Source organism: Peromyscus leucopus, chromosome 8a, assembly GCF_004664715.2.
Source record: "Peromyscus leucopus breed LL Stock chromosome 8a, UCI_PerLeu_2.1, whole genome shotgun sequence".
Classification (NCBI taxonomy): Eukaryota; Metazoa; Chordata; class Mammalia; order Rodentia; family Cricetidae; genus Peromyscus; species Peromyscus leucopus.
Window position 1 is genome coordinate 35883360 of NC_051085.1, and position 20180 is coordinate 35903539.

The following is a 20180-nucleotide window of genomic DNA, read 5'->3' on the forward strand; positions in this document are numbered from 1 at the left end:
ACTATCTCGCTTGTCCCTGTCAGTCTTGTCCTTCTGCTGTGAAGATAATGAGCCTGTACTTTGTGGCTTCACATACACTATGAATGACTGCAGATTGGCATCTTTTGAACCCAAACTTTTTTTGGGGTAACCATGTCAGTAAACTTGAAGTTGGTGAGTACATGACTCATGTAACATACCATTGAGGCTTGAGTTCTACTCAGCTGGGTCTTTTGCTTGTGTGCTAAGTGGATGTCTTTAGTTGTTAGAGGCAGTAAGGTAGTTTTCTGGTTCTTTCTTTAAGTTGGAAATAATAACCAGCATTAAGAGCTGGGCTTCAGGCTGGGGCTGGAGCTGAGTGCAGGTATCTGATTACAGTCCCAAATGCTGAAACAACAACAATAACAATCCCCCCACCCCCAACAGCTCCCAAACCAAAAAGCTGCATTGTCATATACATCATATTCAAAATTCAAATGTGTTAAGATGTGGGAAATTGATCAGAGGAAATTCAGCATAGTACTTCAGAGTTTTTAAAAGAAGGAACACCAAATTTAAATGTGGAAGGATTATTTCATACAAATCAAAGGGTAAAGTTTGCACTGACTTTGGTAATACACTTGAATGCATCATTTTTCCCTACATATTTTTTTTGCAGTCATTTTTATCTAAATCTGAAATTTGTGCATGGCTGATACGTATATACTTGTCAAACAACAGGGTTTGTTTGAACTCAGTAGAGTTTTGTGTACCTGTAATACTGTTTTAAGAAAACCCTTGTCTTTGTGCACCTTATTATTTTGCAGAGAAGTAGTAGGTGACCTGAAGGTGTGCCACTGCCAATGATTTACTTTTTTGAAGTAAGATCTGGGGCAGGATTTCCCAACCTTGACGTTGTTGACATTTGATTCCAAACGATTCTTTGTTATGGGGAGCTGTCTTGTGCAATGTAGGCTGTTCACTAACATCCCTTGTCAGCCAGCTAGTAAATGCCAGCAGTACTTGCCTTCCTCTGTTCCTGATCATCAAACGTGATTCCTGACACTGCCAAGTGTCCCTTAACAAGACAGAAACCATGGCTGACTGAGAACTCCTGATACAGATCTCCACATTATGTTATAGCTACCTCTCTGAGTTAGTCCACAAGTTTAAATAGGCACCTGCAAGCTCACCAAAAGATGTTATAATTATAGAAGCATTATTTGTCAATTATTAAAAAATAAGATAGAAACAAATCCAACTTGAATTGAGAATAAGTGTTTTGTAAATAACTCCCAGTTATCATAAAGAACTCCAGATAACCATAGTTGCAAACACTTTGATTATATTGTCTCTTTTCTTTCAGAATGTAGAGATCCTCTTGACTTGAATGAGTTTATAATAATAATTTGTTTTCTTCAAAACTTCAAATAGTTGGAAATAATATTGTGGTTTGCCCTATGTTAAAAGATTTTTCTGATTAGAATATTCCTTGTGTGTCTCTTAAGAAATTTAATTGCCTTTGTTGGTAGATACATGTCCTGATGAGTAAGAATTTGTGCTGAAAAGTTAGGTTTTAGAAATTCATTGATAGACTGGTAGACATTTTAGCATAATGTAACAAGTAGACTCCTCACCTGGTTATTAACTTTTGGAGGGATGGAGGCAATTCTCTTGGCCAAGAATCAAGTGTTTGCTCTTTAAAACACATTTTGCTAATGATAAAACACACTTTCCTATTCGTGACCCAGGCATTGAAGGTCTGGCCAATCAGAGGAAGGAACTGGCTGGATGGTAAAAGGAAGTATTTGTTCCGCTATTGAAGCACATGGCCTCTTGCCATCTTTGATAAAGGATTGAATATTGTGCACCCAAAGTCTGCTGCCCTCTTGACCCTTCATCAGTCATCAGCTGGCCTGTGAGGCTGCGTGAGCCAGAGTCCAGTCGGAGGGCTATTGTTTGAGCGTGGTGTGACTCCCTCAACCGGAAATTACTGACAGAGCAGTATCACTAAGGGACGTCTTTCTAGATTTAGTTCGTGGGCATGTGTTTCCTTTCTCTTCTGAAGCTGTGCCAGGTTGCAGGTATAAAGTGATGAAATGTAGGGCCTAAAGTTGTGTTATATAAATGGGCAACCAAGAAACTTCTGGGAACTAATTTTGTTTGGTGGTGTAATACCATATGGTCTCCTCTAGTACACACTTGTGTATAGGATCCTACCCAAATTGCCATGGTTGGAAACAAAACAAAACAAACAAACAAAAAACCCTCTAGAGCAGTGGCTCTCAACTTGGGGGTCTTGACCCCTTTGGGTGTTTGCATGTCAGACATTTACATTGTGATTCATAGCAGTGTCAAATTATAGTTATGAAGTAGCAACGAAAATAATCTTATGGTTTGGGGGGGTCACCACAACATGAGGAACTGTATTAAAGGGTCGCAGCATTAGGCTAGAGCATCTTGTAATGGTTTCACACTGTTTGTTCTTCATTAAGGCATTAATGACTGAAAGAAGTGACTAGTAACTTGTGTGAATCCTTCTACCATACATCCTATTTGATTTTTTTTTTTACTCGCTCAGGAAGACTTTATAAGAAGAGCTATGTTTAATATTCATAGCTTTGTGTCATCTAATCTCTATATTTATGCCGCTTTCTTGAGCAAGTAAGGTATCAGCTGCAGCTGTTGCTGACCAAAGCTGCTGAGAAGTGGGTGGAGGAAGAGGCAGAGATAATGTGTCCAGATTCTATGTCTCAAAGCCTATCTGTCACAGTCTATCTGTGCTGATAGCAACTGGCTTGCACAAGGCAGCTCAAGCCAGATACTTGTTTTACATGTAGTTTGTCCAAATATGCAGTCGCGGATGCCATAGTGATAAATACCACCGACACATAGTAAAAGCTGGAGAAATATTTGTGAGTGTCAGGCTTTTCATTAATGAAATACCATGAATATATAGTGTTGATTAGTTGGGGCCATGGCCTCTCTGTAAAGCTGTTGGTCTGTGAACATTGATTCTTTTAATAGCATATCAATAGAAAAATTAGACAGATGAAAATACATCATTATAAAAGAGGTAAATGTTTGCTTCTCTGATAAGAATGAGCAGTGATGTTTTCTAAAGGAGGCTATCTAGAAATTATCTAGAAAAAATGAGAAGTATTTATGGGCTGAGAGATGGCTCGGCCGATCAACTGCTTGTTGTATAAACATGAGGCTCTGTCTACAGATTCCTGGCACCCACATACAAAGACAGGCAAAGGGTCACATGCCTGTGATCTCAGTGCTAGGAAGGCAGAGACAGGAAGATCCTAAGGGCTTGTCAGCCATCTAGCAAAATTGATGAGCCCTGGGTTCTTTGAAAGACTCTGTCTCAAAAACTAAGATGGAGGAGCCCTTGTGTTGACGCTTGACCTCCACATGTGCATGTATGTGTACACAAACTCATGTACATATGAACAGACCCATACAGACAGTACACCTGTATACATTGTACACACACACACACACACACACACACACACACACACACACACCCTTATATTCAAACACATATTTGAACACTAGTCTAGAAATACCTGACCACTCTTAGTAGAACAGGTTAGGCAGACTAGGGCCTGATCATCTCAACGTTGGAATTCACAAAGCTTTCTGGATCTTGTTCCTCAGTCTTCCATTCTTCAGGTTTCCTTGGGGGAGAATTAAAAACCTCCAGCAACATAACATAGCTTGGGATGTGCTTTTCTGTGAAGTCAGCCTAGGGAAAGGGATTGATTTTAAAATCAGTTAGCAAGACATAGCCACCCTGGCGTTACTCTTCCTGTTCTTAACACTGTTGGGTTTAAGAGAAATCTTTACATGCTCCAATCAGATCATGCCAAGGGCTACCGTAAAGAGGAGAAGAAAGCCCTTCACACAACCTGGTGCCTTAGTCTCTGAATTAGTTAGGGTTTCTACAGCTGCAAAGAAACACCGTGACCCAAAAGCAAGTTGGAGAGGGAAGAGTTCATTTGGCTTACACCTCCACATGGCTGTTCATCATGGAAGGAAGTTAGGACAGGAACTCAAACAGGGCAGGAACCTGGAGGCAGGAGTTGATGCAGAGGCCACGGAGGGGAGCTGCTTGCTGGCTAGCTCAGCCTGCTTTCTTCTAGAACCCTGGACCATCAGCCCAGGAATGGCACCACCCACCATGGACTGATTCCTCATCCATTTAAGAAAATGCCTTACAGCTAGGTCTTACAGTGGCATTTTCTCAGTTGAGGTTCCCTCCTTTCAGATAACTCTACCGTGCGTCAAATTGACACAAGACTAGCCAGCACAATCCCTTCCGAGTAATTCTCCTCATTATAACTAACCAGGAAGTACTTGCTGCTTTGAGGACTGCTGTAGGTCTCCCAGACCTACGTCCCTGTGTGTGTCTCTTTGATACAGAGACACACGCAGAGGCGTAAGAGCTGACGGAGGAATTAGCGCTTCCTCCATTTTACAGGAAGACTTCATAACACGAGTAGAGTTTCAGGCAGTGTTCACTGGTAGGAAATATCTGTGTGGCCGGGGGGGGGGGGGGGGCTGGGAGAAGGAGAGAAATTACGTACAGCTGAGCAGTTCCTGTGCGCTGGTGGCTATGCTGGATAACTTCATCCCAGCTAACATCTATTGAGCACCCGCCAGGCACAAGTGCTGACTAGGTATTCATTACGCTAACTAGTATGAACCCATTTAGTTCTACGACTGGCTTGTGAGGTAGTGGCTTTTATCATTCCCATTCTACTCCTGTGTCTCCAGGAGTATGGATGCCTTGTTCATTGTTCATTAGGGACCGAGCCGGAGGTCAGGCTTATAACATGCCTCCCATCCGTCTAGTTTAACTTCTACCACATCCTTGGCAAAGTGGGTGTTTTCTTTGTCTTACAGCAGATGAAGAATTGAAATCTGGAGAGGTTACCTTTGGCAAGGCCAAGGGCAGAGGAAGGATTTGAACCAAGGTCTCATTTCCTCGTTAGTTTGCTTTTCACCGTGTGGTGGTTGGGGTGGGACGGGGTCGGGGTTGTCTTGCAAAAAGCTCGAGAGTTGTAGCTCTAGGGATGTCTGTTGCCCTCCTCAGGAGGATGGCTAGGGTTTTGAAAAAGGCCACAGAGGTGTGTCATGCTTCCCAAGATGGCAGTTGAGTCCTAGGTAGGGAAGACCGTGAAGCTCTTTCTGCTCCAGCCATGTCTTACCATGGCGATTCTCTGTCTTCATCATTGAGGTTCTTCTGGATTTGCTTCGTTTTTCCCTTTTCAGCGTCCTGGGCTGTGCTCTTCCTGTTTATGAATCTTTAAAGTGTGCACATTAAAAAAATAATTCAATTGTCATTATAATTTATAGTATGCCTGAAGTCAGTCACCTGATTTAACTGTTAGAGATGAGAGATGGTATATGCATGTGCATTTATAAAGCATTAGTGTATTAATTACACAGGGATTTTGAACTCAGTAAAAAAATAGTAGTGAATCTTTAAAATCTTTAATTTTTTTCATTTTTCTGGTAATTTCAGTTTAATAATTTTTTTGACCTTCATTAGTGACATGATGCTAATGTCTCTTTTGTCATTTTTAAATGAAATTAAGATTTTTCTTATTTTCAGTAAGTGTTTCTTATAATATACTTGATTGCATTAACATGCTGCACCTCACACCCTAACTACATATATAGCTATAAAAATAGACAACTGAATTTGAGTTCCGTGACTACCTGAGCAGCCCATAGCTCTTAGCTTGGTAAAAATGGCAGCATAGTGGAAGACTGACACCATTCACCACAGGTTGGGTCTTTCTAAACAACAGAGGTTATCGAGAGACTTCCTTTGTCATTAGAGAATAAAACTCGATGGCAACAAGAACACAGTTCACAAATGGACTGTGATAAAAAACTTGTTGGAGGAATCTATTTTTGAAGATTTCATCTTTCTGTTCTCAGCCCCGGACAGATGGATCTAGATAATGTTTACGGTGTGAGCACTGACGACTTGGGAGGGGACTGCCATGTGTGAGAGTACTGAACTGTATTTCCGAGATAGGCAATCTTAAAAAGAGAAGCAAGGGGTGGTAGAGAGGGGGGGATAAGGGCATTTAATTGAGGTGTGCCATAGCAAACGCATATACCGCCCGCTTACAATTTATTGAGTGAACAGGTATCATCTTCATGTGGATACGCTAGTCCTTCCTGTCACTCTGTAGGCTCGTAAATGTCTTTGACTTATGAACATTCTTTTTTCTTGACTATCCTTTGTTCTTCTGTGTTGTATCATAAACCTGGCCTGTGTGACTTAATGGAGTGTTAGTAGAAGTGATGTAGCCATAGCGTGATTGTCAGTTTCTTTGGACAAATGCATTCTGAAGGGCTAACTGTGCTCTCGGGAGCTACATACTTGCACTACTGAGCACAGCATCTCTCCTAATCTGTGTTCTAGGCCAGGGCTCCCTGTACAGTTTCTACTTGCAGCCCTAGTTATATAGACATATAAAATAGCACAAATTAAACTTTACTGATGATAAACCATAAAGAAAATTATTTTTAAGGATTCATTTAATATACATGTAATTTTGTAATCACTGTGTGTAGAGCTGCATACCTATAATACCAGCACTTGGGAAGGGGAGACAAGAAGATTAGGAGTTCAAGGCCAGTCTGGCCTACATATTGTTTATCAGCCAACCTGGGCTATATGAGACCCTGTTTCATACAAAACCAATGAATGAATACATTAAAAATTAATTATTAAAGATAAAAACAAATTTATATTTTGAGATAGATGGGCTTATTTATTTTTATATAAATAATTAAATATTAGCTGAATATTTGATACTACTAGACACAGAACATAATTAACATCTTTCAGAGTTGATAAATGTTTTAATTTTATAACTGTCAATACCGATAACTTTGATTTGTATAATTACCTAGTATAAAATGTTTTGTGGCATTTAAAAACATATGTTGGACATTTTCTCCTAACTCCAAGCCCAAATTCATTATTATTTTTGCAGTCCCAAGTCAGCAACTCAAACTCAGTTTTAAAAGTCAAATATTCTAAAACAATCCTATCCAAGGGAATGTTGATTAGATAGATACTTCCATGCTGAAGAATGATGGTAGGAAACTGTTAAAATTCTTTGTTTCCTATAATTAACTCGAGCATAAATAAATCTTTGCAAATATAGTAAAAATGTTGAAATCCATAATAGACAATAGTTTCAAATCTGAGCCAGTGTGTTTCAGGCAACTTTTCTCGGCATGGCATGATGTGAAGGCATGCACAGCACAAAGTGTGCATGTTGTGTGTTCAGAACCAAGGCTGCAGTGAATCTGTGAGATGCCACACAGGTGAATATCGCCTTAAATGCCTTGGATCTGCCACACATTTGATCTTGAATTCAGTTTTGGTCATGGAGTTTCAGAAACCCTTTTCTGTTGCTAAATTTTTCACCACCACCATGGGGGGTTGTAACCCACAGTTTAGAAGACTAAGTCCTAAGTTTCTCCTAGGATTGGTAGAAAGGGTGTAGCGGCTCTGGAGCTCCACTGTAGGCTGGTGGAGGCAGAGGTAACACAGTTAGAGTGATTGAAGTTAAGTCTTAGTTCCTGACTGCAGAACTGTTGGGGAGGTGGGCGGGAGGGGGCCAGAGGAGGAAAACACTCAGCCAGTCTAGCAGAAAGTAAAGAACAAACCCCCAGCCACGGCCACTCCAGCCCCCATAACCACAGCCCTTTCTCTAGTCTGGCTTACTGGGTGGCCTTTCCAAGGAGAGGGACAAAGGTAAATCACGCAGGTTTAATTTGAAAATTGCTAACACACATGTCGTTTCTCAATGCAACCCGCCTTTCTAGCAGTATAAACATTTCTATACACTGGGACAAAGCTGCATAAAACCCCTGGGATGAAATTTAAGTGAGGAGGGTGTTTGCGGATGTGTTTTTGAGGGACCCGTGGACTATGGCTATTTCTTGAATTGTTGTTAGTGGAATGTGAAGCCTCCTCCAGAAAGACCCATGTGTTATTTCTTATGAGATTCAAATCTGTTTCAGAGATGGAGACAGGGCAAGGACTTCCGAAATGTTCGGCGTGCAAAAGTGTGAATAACTGAATGTGGGAGAGAGGTACTGTACTGTGTAGCTTTGAATTAGTGCTTTTCTTTGTCTTTTCTTTTTTTAAACTGGCATGGCACTTGCTATTGAATTTGATCTTTTTTGTGAAAGACTTTCTAAGCTTACTTGACTTCTGCATTACTTCTGAGAACTCAATTAAATATGTAATAGAGTTCATAACTTGGTATTTGCTGTGCTCTGTCTTTACATCTTACAATACTGTACCTGCTATGCTATTGATTTTTCAGGAGATGATATTTTAGAAATGTTATTTAATACATGATAACTATTAAAAGCCAGTAGCAATTTAAAGAAGTTTCTTTTCCAAAAAGACATCAAGTTTTAAAACAAAACAGTTTAGTCTCATGTGTTATGGTCAGGCCAAGACAGAGAAAATGTTTGATGTCTTTGGGATTTTTATTAAAGTAACCCAGCCGGGCAGTTGTGGTGCACGCTTTTAATCCCAGCACTTGTGAGGCAGAGCCAGGTGGATCTTTGTGAGTTCAAGGCCAGCCTCGTCTACAGAGCAAGATCCAGGAAAGGCACAAAGCTACACAGAGAAGCCCTGTCTCAAAAAACCAAAATAATAATAATAATAATAATAATAATAATAATAATAATAATAATAATAATAAAGTAACCCAAGCCAAAGTACTATAATTACTTTATTTAAATGTACAAGAATTCTTTTGTAAGAAGTTTCTTATTACATTTGATGCTACAAAATAGAGCTGTGAAAAAGATAAGAAACATACAACCAAATTTGTTCATATCATGTCCATATGTGGATGTGTGCACATGTATTCAATGCAGTATGGTCTTGTTCTTGCTTTTTAAATGTCACTAACCTTGGGGCTAGCGAGATGGCTCAGTGATCTAGTTACAAGAGTATCCTGTTCTTGCAAGGACCTTAGTTCTGTTACCAGCACCCAAGTTGGACACTTCGAAACCACCAGTAGTTCCAGTTCCAGGGGGACCCAACATTTCTGGCCGGTACTAGCCCTTGCACACTTGTGTACAGATACACACACATACACACAATTAAAAGCAATAAAAGTAAATGTAAATAAGTCACTGCACACACAGAAACTGTCTGAGGGGGGATGGCTTTTGTCCTTCACCTCTACAATGAGTACATGACATTCGCTTCCTTCTCTCTTATCATTTTGTCCAGCAGGATGACTCTTGTTTTTGAGACTGTGCAGTATGAAAGGAGAATGCAGACCTGTACAGATTTAGCAATAAAAACTAATAACAGAGCCGGGCAATGGTGGCGCACGCCTTTAATCCCAGCACTCGGGAGGCAGAGCCAGGCAGATTTCTGTGAGTTCGAGGCCAGCCTGGTCAACAGAGTGAGATCCAGGACAGGCACCAAAACTACACAGAGAAAGCTTGTCTTGAAAAACAAAACAAAACAAAACAAAACAAAACAAAACAAGTTGATAACAGGGTCTTAACAGAAAGTCCTGGTCTTAACCATCACTCTAATTTTATGAATCTAAATTTTTTTAGATTTTTTTTAAAGTTACAACAGAAGAATGCAATTGTTGGTGCCTTAAAAATCATGTCAGAAAGCAAGCATTCCCCTTCTTTGTCCCATCGTCCTGCAGCTGTCCAGGGCGGCCATTTGTTCCCTCAGGTGGACGGCATTCTAATCTCCAGCGAGGCTGCCATCCTGTCCCGTCTGCTTGCTTACCCCTTCTTTCTTAGGAGCCCTCTTTGAAATGGAATCCTTTCCTAAACAGACGTTCCACACACCAAGTGCTATCTATTTATAATCTGCAAGTGTGGGACCAACAACTTAGAACTTAGATGGCACAAAATTGTTCAGTGGGACAGGACTAATTTTAAGGGCAGTTCATTGAGGACTTGAAAAGTAAGCCAATATAGATCTGTTTTTTTTTCCTTTTTGGAGTATTAAAATTTCATTTTGATTACATTTTAGCAGCAGCTGATAGAAAAATGTGCATCCATGTTAAAACAGACACAGCAAAAACAAGAGCTGGGGGCGTAGCTCATTTAGTAAGGTACCTGCCGTGCAAGCCAGAGGATCTGAGTTCGATCTTCAGCACCCACATTAAATAGAGGTGTGGTGGCATAAGCCCTCTGATACTGGGGTCGAGGACACAGAGACAGGAGGATCCCTGGAGCCCACTGGCCAGTGGGGCAGCCTAGCCAAACATGGAAGTCCCCAGTCCAGTCGCAATGAGAGACCCATTGAGGAAAGCAGGAATGGTTTCTGAAGGATGATACGTGATGTTGAGCTCTGGCTTGGATACACACATGTACACCCTCACCTTCACATAGCAGCAGCAACAACAGCAACAGCAGAAAGCCCCAACGAGGCAAAATCCAACTGTTGGTTAAGGTAGCTCTTTAAAATCCGAAAGTAATGTGATGTTGTTTGACTGGTCTTGTGCTATTTTTTTTTCTCTTTATTTTTTTGAGACAAGTTCTTTCTATGCAACCCCCTGGCTGTCCTGGACTCGCTCTGTAGACCAGGGTGGCTTGAAACTGGCCACAGAGATCCGCCTGCCTCTGCCTCCTGAGTGCTGGGATTAAAGGCGTGTGCCGCCGCCGCCGCCGCCGCCGCCGCCGCCGCCGCCGCCACCACCACCACCACCACCACCACCACCACCACCACCCAGGCATGGAACGTTTTTGTATCATATCTGGTTTACTGGGATGTGGTATTCTCCTTTCTTGTATAAAACCTGGTTTCTTCAAGTTTCAGTTCCATGTGAGTAAATGGTGTCTTACAAATCAGTCATGTGAGTAGTCCTGGGAAACCATTCTGACTGATATCAGTGAATGGGGAAGACTTGCTCATTAGCACATAAGACAGTGACCATACTCATTGACAAAGTGTTACCTGTCAAATCGCTGTCCTCTGGGAATCGGGTTGAGCATTCGAAAATACTTGAGTTTGGTTGGTGTCCTTGGTAACTAATTGGTGGGTGGTTCCTTCATGGTATTTTCCAGTTATCTGATGTATGCAAGTGGAGTCTAGGTGAGTTTCAGTTTCCTTGATAGTACAGCCAAGCCCTCTCTGAAACGGTGGTCAGCAACTTCTGTTTCTCTTATTCAAGTTTCAGAAACTGTGAAGGATAAAGCCTCCTTAACTACCAGTGGTAGAAGTTACAGAGATGGATAGGTTATAGAGTATTATGAGTATATGTACAAGTAATTTAAAAAATCCCCGAAGCAGACAGTAAGTACTACTGTTGATTTATTTATCCACATCAAGGGTCCATTTCAGTGTTTCTCTTCTTGGTTGTAATTAATGGGAGTGGGTGTCATACAGAATCAATATGTGTGTGTTTAAGTGTGATTGTGGCTCAAGTTTTCTTACCCATTTTACTGTTTAGAGAACTAGAGAAGGTCTGAAGGGATAGAACCCTTGCTCTCTCCTTTAAAATAACCTGTAAGAGGAAAAAAACACTGTTTCCGGTTTCTCTAGTGTGTGCTTGAAGCTGAATGAAAGTGTGTGTGTGTGTGTGTGCGCGACAGAGACAGAGACAGAGAGACAGAGAGAGAGTAGGTCAGAGGTTGACATCAGGTGTCTTTACTCAACACTCTCCACCTTCATTTTTGAGATGGGATTCCTCACTGAACCCAGTGTTCATAGATTAGGCTAGACTCAGCACATAAGTAAGCTTTCTTCAATTTTACTTTCTATAAGTAACAACCATTGTGCTTGGCATTTTTATGCAGGTTCTGAATTTTCAAACTTGGGTGCCCCCTGTTCCCCACTCCCTCAAAATAGAGTCCCCCGTCTTCAGTGACTTTTACAGAATAACACCCCAGTTTCTTGCTTAGCAGTACAGTGATAAACATTTTACTTTTAACCTTTATTTAACAATTATTTCTTTGAAAAAAAAAAAAAGGAACAGTTATTTCTTTGGTCTGTTTTTAGACCAGCTTAGTATCTTGAACTGAGCATATATTTGCTAATGAAGCACCTCAGACTGTTTTTGTAGAGAACCAAAGTCACAGTCCTGGTTAAGGAATTATAGGCAGAAATGTTTCTAATAGTGTCTTCCTAGGTCCTCTTCAAATTTTTTTAAAAATGGGTCTGTGTAGTTCCTGGCTCCAAAGTTGTCGGTCAGAAGTCACCTCCCTGTCACATCTTATCCAGTGTTTATTGAGCATCTGTTATATGCCAGATGTGCTGAGCAGGGCACAACCTCCCAGGGCTCTTGGTCTGTGAGAAGGACAGATGCAAGCAAACCGCAGGATGAGGGTCCCCAGGGAGGTGCATGAGAATAATAGAGAGAGGAGGGGAGGTACAGGCCACACATAGGAGCTAGAGGCCAGAGGCCAGGCTGAATGTTCCGAAAGTATTCATCTACGGCTTGCTGTGACCTAGGCTCACCTTAAGGTGCCAATGGCTTTAGAGATGCACAGATAATGTGCTGCACGCACCTCTCCCCCAGGAGGCAGATAGAGATCACCCTTGCCATCCATCTGTGTGTGTGTGCGCCTGTGTATTTGTGTGTGTGTGCATGTGTGTGTGTGTGTGTGTGTGTGGTGTGTGTGTGTGTTGCCCGTGCATGGCCACGAGCTCACATACACATGCACTGCTAAGTTTGGGGACGGTCTGGGAGGAAGTCACTTTAGAGCAGGGGCCTGACTGAAGTGGTAGGATCCAGCAGAAGAACGAAAACATCAGCCATGCCGTTTTTTTTTTTTTTGTTGTTTTTTGTTTTTTTGTTTTTTTTTTTTAACAGACAGGTCCTTAAAAGTCCCCAAAGAAAGAGAATAGCATTGCTCAGTGAGGGAGACAGACGGTTCCATGGTTATAAGTAGGTGCTAGGTTGGGATCTTGGGTCCACTTTGTTTGACAGGCAATAGACTCTTCCCCGTGGGATTTGCTCAGCAAACCTGAGGTGTGATTCTATTTGTAAGAACAATCCCCAAGTCCTCTTCTCCTCCACCCTGTCAATGCTGCTGGGACCTAGCAGGGATCTTGCGGTGCTTTCTTCCTAGCCTAGGCCCAGGCCCCAGGGCAGCTTTCTGGGATAGCTGGGGCTTGGGGAAGTTCATACCTAAGCCCCCAGCCCTGTCTCAGCAAAGGTACGGCTTGGACTCAGAATGGACAAACCCCACCTGAAATTAAACCAGAGTTTGCACACACACACACACACACACACACACACACACACACACACACACACACACAGAGTACCCATGATTAGGTGTTTACAGCATCCAATCTTCAACAATTAAAGAGAAGAAGCGTGGGCGGGGTAAAAAATAGCGATACCCACATTCTGAAGTCTCTGAGAAAAACAGGAAACTAGTCTTTTTTAACCAGTGATGCCCAGAACTGGTTATTGCAAGGAGCTTGTTTTCCTAATGTGATGTGGTCAGCCCAGCTGTGCCAGGAGTCGATTTCTGCTCATTATGATGGGCGTCTGTGGATTTCTTTAGCTGACAAACCTATAGACGGGCAAGCGTAATTATCAGTGGGAACCTGGTCATTATGGCCGGATGGTGCTTCGAAAACAATTTGCCCCAGTCCCGAACGCCCGTGAGAACATATGAAATAAGAACATTTGACCAACACATAGTTATTTCCAGGACTTGTAAATGACCCAGGGCTGTGAGCCACAGAAGAGTTTACTGTAGAAGAGCTGATTGAGTTTCTGCCATTATTTTATTTTTTAAGTTGACATACAGCACTGAGTGGCAGTAGATCTTTTTTTCCTTGATTTGCTCCTCAGCTCAAGCTTCATGTAATCATGTTTTAGGCATCTTGTCGTTGTTGGCTTCAATGTCTGGTTGCAGGCAGAAAAGTTGAAAATTAAAATTGGGGTCACAGAGATGCCATTTGTCGTCCTCAGTCTCACAAAGGGCCCCTCACCGCTGCATTTGTGGACAATACAGAAGAAAAAAATGACCATGGGGGAAAATGATTTAGGCAATTGTCGGCTAGAGTTTTGGCCTTGAGGAATGTGTAGACTGTTTCAGAACCAAAGTGGAAGGAGAAATCCCCATTATCTTCACTGCAGGTCTTTCGAGGAAGAGCAGGCTAGTGTCAGACAGGGTGCCGAGGCTTCCCCTCTATTTCCTGCTGTGGGTTCCGTGTTATGGGGGAGTCCATCTCCACCACAAGCCTGCCTGCAAGCCATTTCTCTGTGTCATCTTAGGGATAAAGGGGGCATTAGACTTTTGGATGTGAAGTCATACAAACCGAGATTTCACTGCTTACGGAGTCTTGTTGGTTTTTTTTTTTTTTTGGTTGCCAAGCCCAGCACTGGGTGTGTGTAGCGAAGGCTTTACGCTTGTCTGTTCATATCAGTCTTTACAGTTGTCTCTTTAATAAGTAAATTACTCACCCTTCGCTATTGTGAAGCTTGTGTTCAGGGCTTGATCCAGGCAATGTGCCTGGGCTTAGCAATGTCCCCTCTCCAGCTGACGGCCCAGGCAGTTCCAAAAAAGGCAATCTTCCTTGCTATTGATCTCCGTGGCACATCAGTGGAGTTAGAGTTATTTACCATGAGAGGAGGAGTCAGGGTCTTGCCTCTGCCTTTCAGGTTTTGCACAAGAGTACTGTACAGCAAGGCTGTCTTCATTCTGATCCAAGGAGATGTTTTTGTTTCTGTTTTTTTCTCTTTGGAGGCAACTTGGCCAGAATCCTGGGTAGTAAGAGGAGTAGTAAGTGGATCTGGGTATGAAGGTCTTTTTTTTTTTTAACCCCTTGCTGCGTCTCAGTGAAAAGAGAGGACCTAGTGGATGGATGCTGTCTGCCACTTAGCCCTTACCAGGATGTGGTAAAGGGACTGAGATAATGGTTGTCAAGTACACGCAAACACAGATGAGAGATATTTCTAAAAGTGCCAGCCCTTACTGGCGGGGGTGGGGTGGGGAGTGGGGTGGGAAGTGGGGTGGGGGTGAGGGTGAGGTGGGGAGTGGGGTGGGGTGGGGTGGGGTGGGGGCGGAGAGCGAAGGGAACAACAGAACCAGCAAACACATATTTTATCAAGTCTCCGATTGGAAATGCGTGTTGAAATCTGGTGTTTCTTCTTGAAAACAAAGCCCCGAGACATTAGGATAATAATGAAATGGCAGAAAAAAAAATGGTTTATGATTGCTTTCCCTTTATACATGCTTCCACCGTGGTATATTTTTTCGTAATTTTCAGACTCAGGTTTTAAAATATAATCTAAAAGTTTTTTTTTCATACTCCCAACAGCATGTGCCTTTGCGACAACTGCATTTCAATAGTTACATGGAGCTACACCTGTGAGCAGAGCACAGTATTAAAAACTCAGGCCAAGGAGCTGCCGAATTGACTGGGCTTAGGAGCACCTGATACTCTGCCAGAGGACTGGAGTTCCATTCCCAGAATCTATGTAGGGCAGGCAGCTCACAACCACCTCTAACTCAGTCCCAGGGGATTTAACGCCCTCTTCTGGCCTCCATGGGCCCCCCCCCCACACACACACCCCACCCCCCACTCCCCAGACACACATGCGCACACATATTTAAAAAATGAAAACAATTCTTTTCTTTCAAGCTCTTGGAGAGAACACGTAAAAAAGTGGTAATTTTCTTAGCATGGAGTGACTAAAGTGTCCCTATCCATCATTCCCATTACTGAGCGTCTCACTAAAGAGTTAATAAACACACACATTTTGTATACGTTTGAGCACAGACTCCTTAAATTCAGCTTGTTGCTGCCCTTCCATACCTGTGCGTGACTTTATTCAGGAGATGTGGTGGATTCTTCCCCGACTGTACACGCAGAGATTTTTTTCTCAGATTTCTTAGGGTCAGCATTTCTAATACATCTCAGAGCTGTGTGGAGATTTGGCCTACCTAGCTTGTTCAAAAAATATTCCCTTTGAGGCATAACTCACTGTCTGGTGGGGGCGGAGGGAGGGGGTGGGGGTGGTAGCTCACTGCTTGGCAGGGGTGGAGGAGGCGGGTGGCAGGCTTGCCTTGCGGATACACACATGTTAGGAGCCCAGGTTAGAGAGGATTATTCCCCAGCTCATTTTTATCGCCTTTCTTATAGCAACACCCTTGCCTCTTCAGCTCTGAGAAGGAGGCAGTCCTGGTGGTGGGTGAGACTTGATAAAGGAAGTTGTAGGTGCTCTGCTGGAGATAGAGGGGGTCAGGGAGAGCTGTCATTCCCTGCCTGGGTCAGGCAGCCATTTGTGGCAGAGTGGCCTGAAGCCTGTGCCCTCCCTCGTGGAACCTGTGACCTGCCAGACATCACGGCTTCCAGAAAACTTTTGCTGGGGAGAATGAATTGCTTTAATACCGATTGGCTCTAGGCCAACCCTGTGGGAGCTTGCTCTCTGCTCCTGGTTGTCACTTGAAGCTGGATGAGTTGCAGTTTATGGACAGTTGTGGCATGGTTTTTCTGCTCATATCAGTACCGAGTCCCTGCTGGGGAGAAATTCGGTTTCGTCCAGGTGACACCAGATTGATAGCATACTCCATCCGCCAGCCTCCAGAGCTGAGCCATCTCGATTTTTATATCCTTAATTAAAGATCATACACTTTGATAATTCTAAACAGTATTTTGGGTTCGGTTGGCTTTCTTTTGGCTAAATGTGATCTTTATGGTGGAGTCGATAGTCTTCATGGCGAGGAGACCTTCTTGCACGATGAAGTATTTCCCAGCATCCCAGTCCTCCACCCACTAAATGACAATAGCCCAGCCCCACTGTCCTCCTAGTCTTAAGAGTCACAAGTAGACTCTGCCATTGCTAACTGTCCCTACCCAGGGAGGCAAAATTTCTGCATGTGTAAACCTCCACAGACTACCAATAAATCTGAGGCCAGTATATCTACAGGACTGAAGCAGCCTTTTATCAACAACACAAAGGTTGATCTGAAGAGGCCAGAGTAGAAAAGTAAGGATGGAGAGGGTTAAATTTCTAAATACTGAGTATTCCTAGTCTATGACTGAGTGAGTGGTAACCCCAACCAGGGGACTTCCCCTGCTGGCTTGTGGCAGGAATTCCCTTTCCCTCTTGCGCTGAACTCCAGGACTCCCTCCTCAAGGATGGCCCTTGTTTCTGACTCACTGAATTCTTCTCTCTCTTCTGTTTCCATTCTCTGCCCCCCGTTGCTGCCAGTAACTGGACCAACGCTGTTGCTGACAATGATCGGAACCACTGAAAGTGTTCCTGTCAATGACGAGGCAGGTCACCCGGCCTCTAGACTGTGTGTCTTGCTATTCTTACTTCTTTCCTTATTTCTTTTGAGTTCTTCCTGGTCCTTTGTAGCCTACGTAGGGAAAGGCAGTTTTTTATGCTACTGACTCAAGTCCTCAGTTCGGCTATCTGGAAAGAAACTGCCATAGAAGGTTGGCAGGTTCTGTGGCACTCTTCTTATATTGCCCTAGACAAATTCTCTACCCAGTTATCTAAGCTTTAGGAGCGTAGCCTGGAGTGACATTTTTCTACTATTTGTGACATTAGTCTGGAGGGGAAACAGTCCAGACTTCAAGTCCGAGGTGTAGAAAGTGAGCTTGGGGAATGCGATTTCTTTCAAATAAGATGAGAGGATAGAAGGTGGATGAGCAGAGATGGGCGAGAGATGGGCTGTCATAGTTCAGCTGGCACCTGTTACAAGTGAGGCCTTCTGTAATGCTACAGGGAGATGCTCGGGGGTAGGGTGGTCAGAGGTCATACTCCCGGGTGTGTGTGGGTGGGGACCTTCACTCTCAGTCCCAAGCTCAGAGAACTGACAGATTGAAACAGCTGCAACTCGCTCCCCTCAGGAGGAATAGAGGAAGCATGGAGCTATTTTGGATTCCACGTGGACCTGCTGTGGTGTAGTCTACCAAATGCACATAGGCTGCCAAGGGATGGAAAGAATAGTAACTATGGATTGAGATCCCAGCTCCCCAAAGACAGTAAGAAATAACTCTCAGTTTTTAAAGAGAGAGAACAGAAGATATATGCTGTATGAGTGTGTGATGAAGCCAAGAAAAGTTTAGTTACCAGAGAAGCACACAACACCTGAGTCTTTGTATTTCAGATGACAAATTTGTCATCTTTTGTCCATTTGTCAAGGTGGGGATATTTGCCATTTTCCATTAGGACTAATGCAACAAAGGAGACTATTCCCGCTGGACCTGAGAAGGTCTGAGGGTTCTCGTTATCCTGTGTATGTCTCTCTAAACTGTATAGATGAACACTTTCGATAGATACATTCACCAAAGCTGGAATGTGAAAGTGGTGAATTAGTCACTTCTTCTGGGAAGTTTCTAGAGCATCTTGCTGCTGATTTGGAAGTTGGGTTAAGGGTGCCCTGGGGCATCGGATAGTTGTAGAAATGAAGTGTAACTGTGGTGGACAGTTCTGATTATGCAGCTTCAGGTCCTGAATTTCTGAGAGCATGCCATTGGCAGAGTGTTGTTAAGCTCAAATACTCAGATACCATGTGCCTTGGGGGATTTAACCAGTCACAGTTGGTTTTCAGTGTCTGCCCTTTATTAGTTCTGAGATCCATGGGGAACAGAACCAAGTCTTATAGCAGCATATATTTGTTTGTTTTTTAATCTGTTTATTTTTTTATTTTATTTGATGTGCATTGGTGTTTTGCCATAGGTGTCCAGTGTCCTGGAACTGGAGTTACAGACAGGTGTGAGCTGCCATGTGGGTGCTGGGGATTGAACTCAGGTCCTCTGGAAGAGCAGTCAGTGCATTTTACCACTGAGCCGTCTCTCCAGCCCAGGTTTGTTTGTTGAGTGAATAATTGAATAAATGAGGAGGAAAAATTCATCATGAATATTTTTAAAGGGTATTTTTATTTATTCGTTGAGAATTTTATACATATAGACAATATGCTTGGTCATATCCCCTCTCAATCCTTCCTTCTAACTCCTCCTGGCCCTCTCCAATACCATATCCTCCTCTCAACTTCGTGTTCTTGTTGTTTTTTAAAGCCCACTGAGTCCAATTAGTGTTGCTTGCATGTACGTGGCCCTCCACTGGAGCATGGGCAACCTACCAGAGAACATTTTTAAAAGAAAAGTAAAAGCTATTTTTCCTTTGGAAAAATTAAAGACACGTCCCAATATTGAAGTTACTGCAAAATTTGAAAGGGCAGCATGTAGTGAATTTTCTTTTAAAAATTGTGGCTCTTATTCAAGGGCAACAGGAATAGATTGCCATTTCTGGAGACAGGGAGCATGACACACTCTCCAAAAGTCATCTAGAGGAACCCAGGCATAGAAAATCTTCCAAACATCAAGTTTTAGCTGATGTTGGAGCAGCAAACACTTTTTAGAGCTGGGATAAATTAAGACAATGAGTGAGGTAAAGCCATGTCTTGAGCCATATAAGAAAGATTGTGATTTTGTTGCTGAGCTTTGCTCTTAGCTAAAAGCACCCATCACCATGTAGGATCTGGTGACCTGCAGGGCCAGTTTTTGTCACACCAGCTCAATGAGTGGCCAGGAGTGATCCCATGTCTCAGTGGTTCCATTGCCACAGGAGTCATTAAGACTTGAATTTGAAAATGAGGTGTATGACTGCAAGACGCTTTGTCTTTCTTGAACCCAGAGACCTTCTTTACTTCCCAGTCTGTATATCTGTCCATTCAAAACCCTAAATTGAGGGTTCATTGCAGAGGATTGTAAGATTCATCTTTATGGCCCTTGAAGATGACTAGATGGGTAAAGGTGCTTGCAGCCAAGCCTGGCAATTTGAGTTCAATCCTGGAAACTCATGTGGTAGAAGGAGAGACCTGACTCCTGCAAGTAGCCATAAATGTTGTAATATAAATAAATGAATAAAAATAAAATAATAAATGCTGATCTTCAGCACTTCCTCCACAGCCATGAACAAGTTCCTTAAACTCCCAAGGCCTTGAGTGGGCAACAGGGAGGTGGTGAGAGGAAATAATTTCACCTGCCTCATAAAAAGATTAATGGGAAACTCACAGTAATCACTTAATTCAGTGCCAGAACCCACGGGAAACAGTAAATGCTGGTTGCTTTTTGTTTTTCTCTGATGATGGTTCAAATTCCATTATTATTTCTAGATGTTTTATTTGCTTAACATTTCCAGTAGTAAGATCAAATTTTAAGCCTTTAATTTATAGAAACTGGAGTGGCCTAAATA

General features: G+C 42.7%; 1 protein-coding gene across 9 annotated transcripts in view; it reads left to right on the top strand.

The window, feature by feature from the left end:
- Window positions 1-20180, top strand: part of Hivep2 (HIVEP zinc finger 2) — a 192674-nt gene that overhangs the window by 78666 nt on the left and 93828 nt on the right. Inside the window, exon 3 of one of the 9 annotated variants that reach the window (XM_037200461.1) lies at window positions 8029-8100. The exons of the other annotated variants lie outside the window; for them this stretch is intronic. The gene's annotated coding sequence lies outside the window, so the exon portion shown is untranslated. The remainder of the gene's footprint in view (window positions 1-8028; window positions 8101-20180) is intronic. 9 annotated transcript variants of the gene reach the window in all.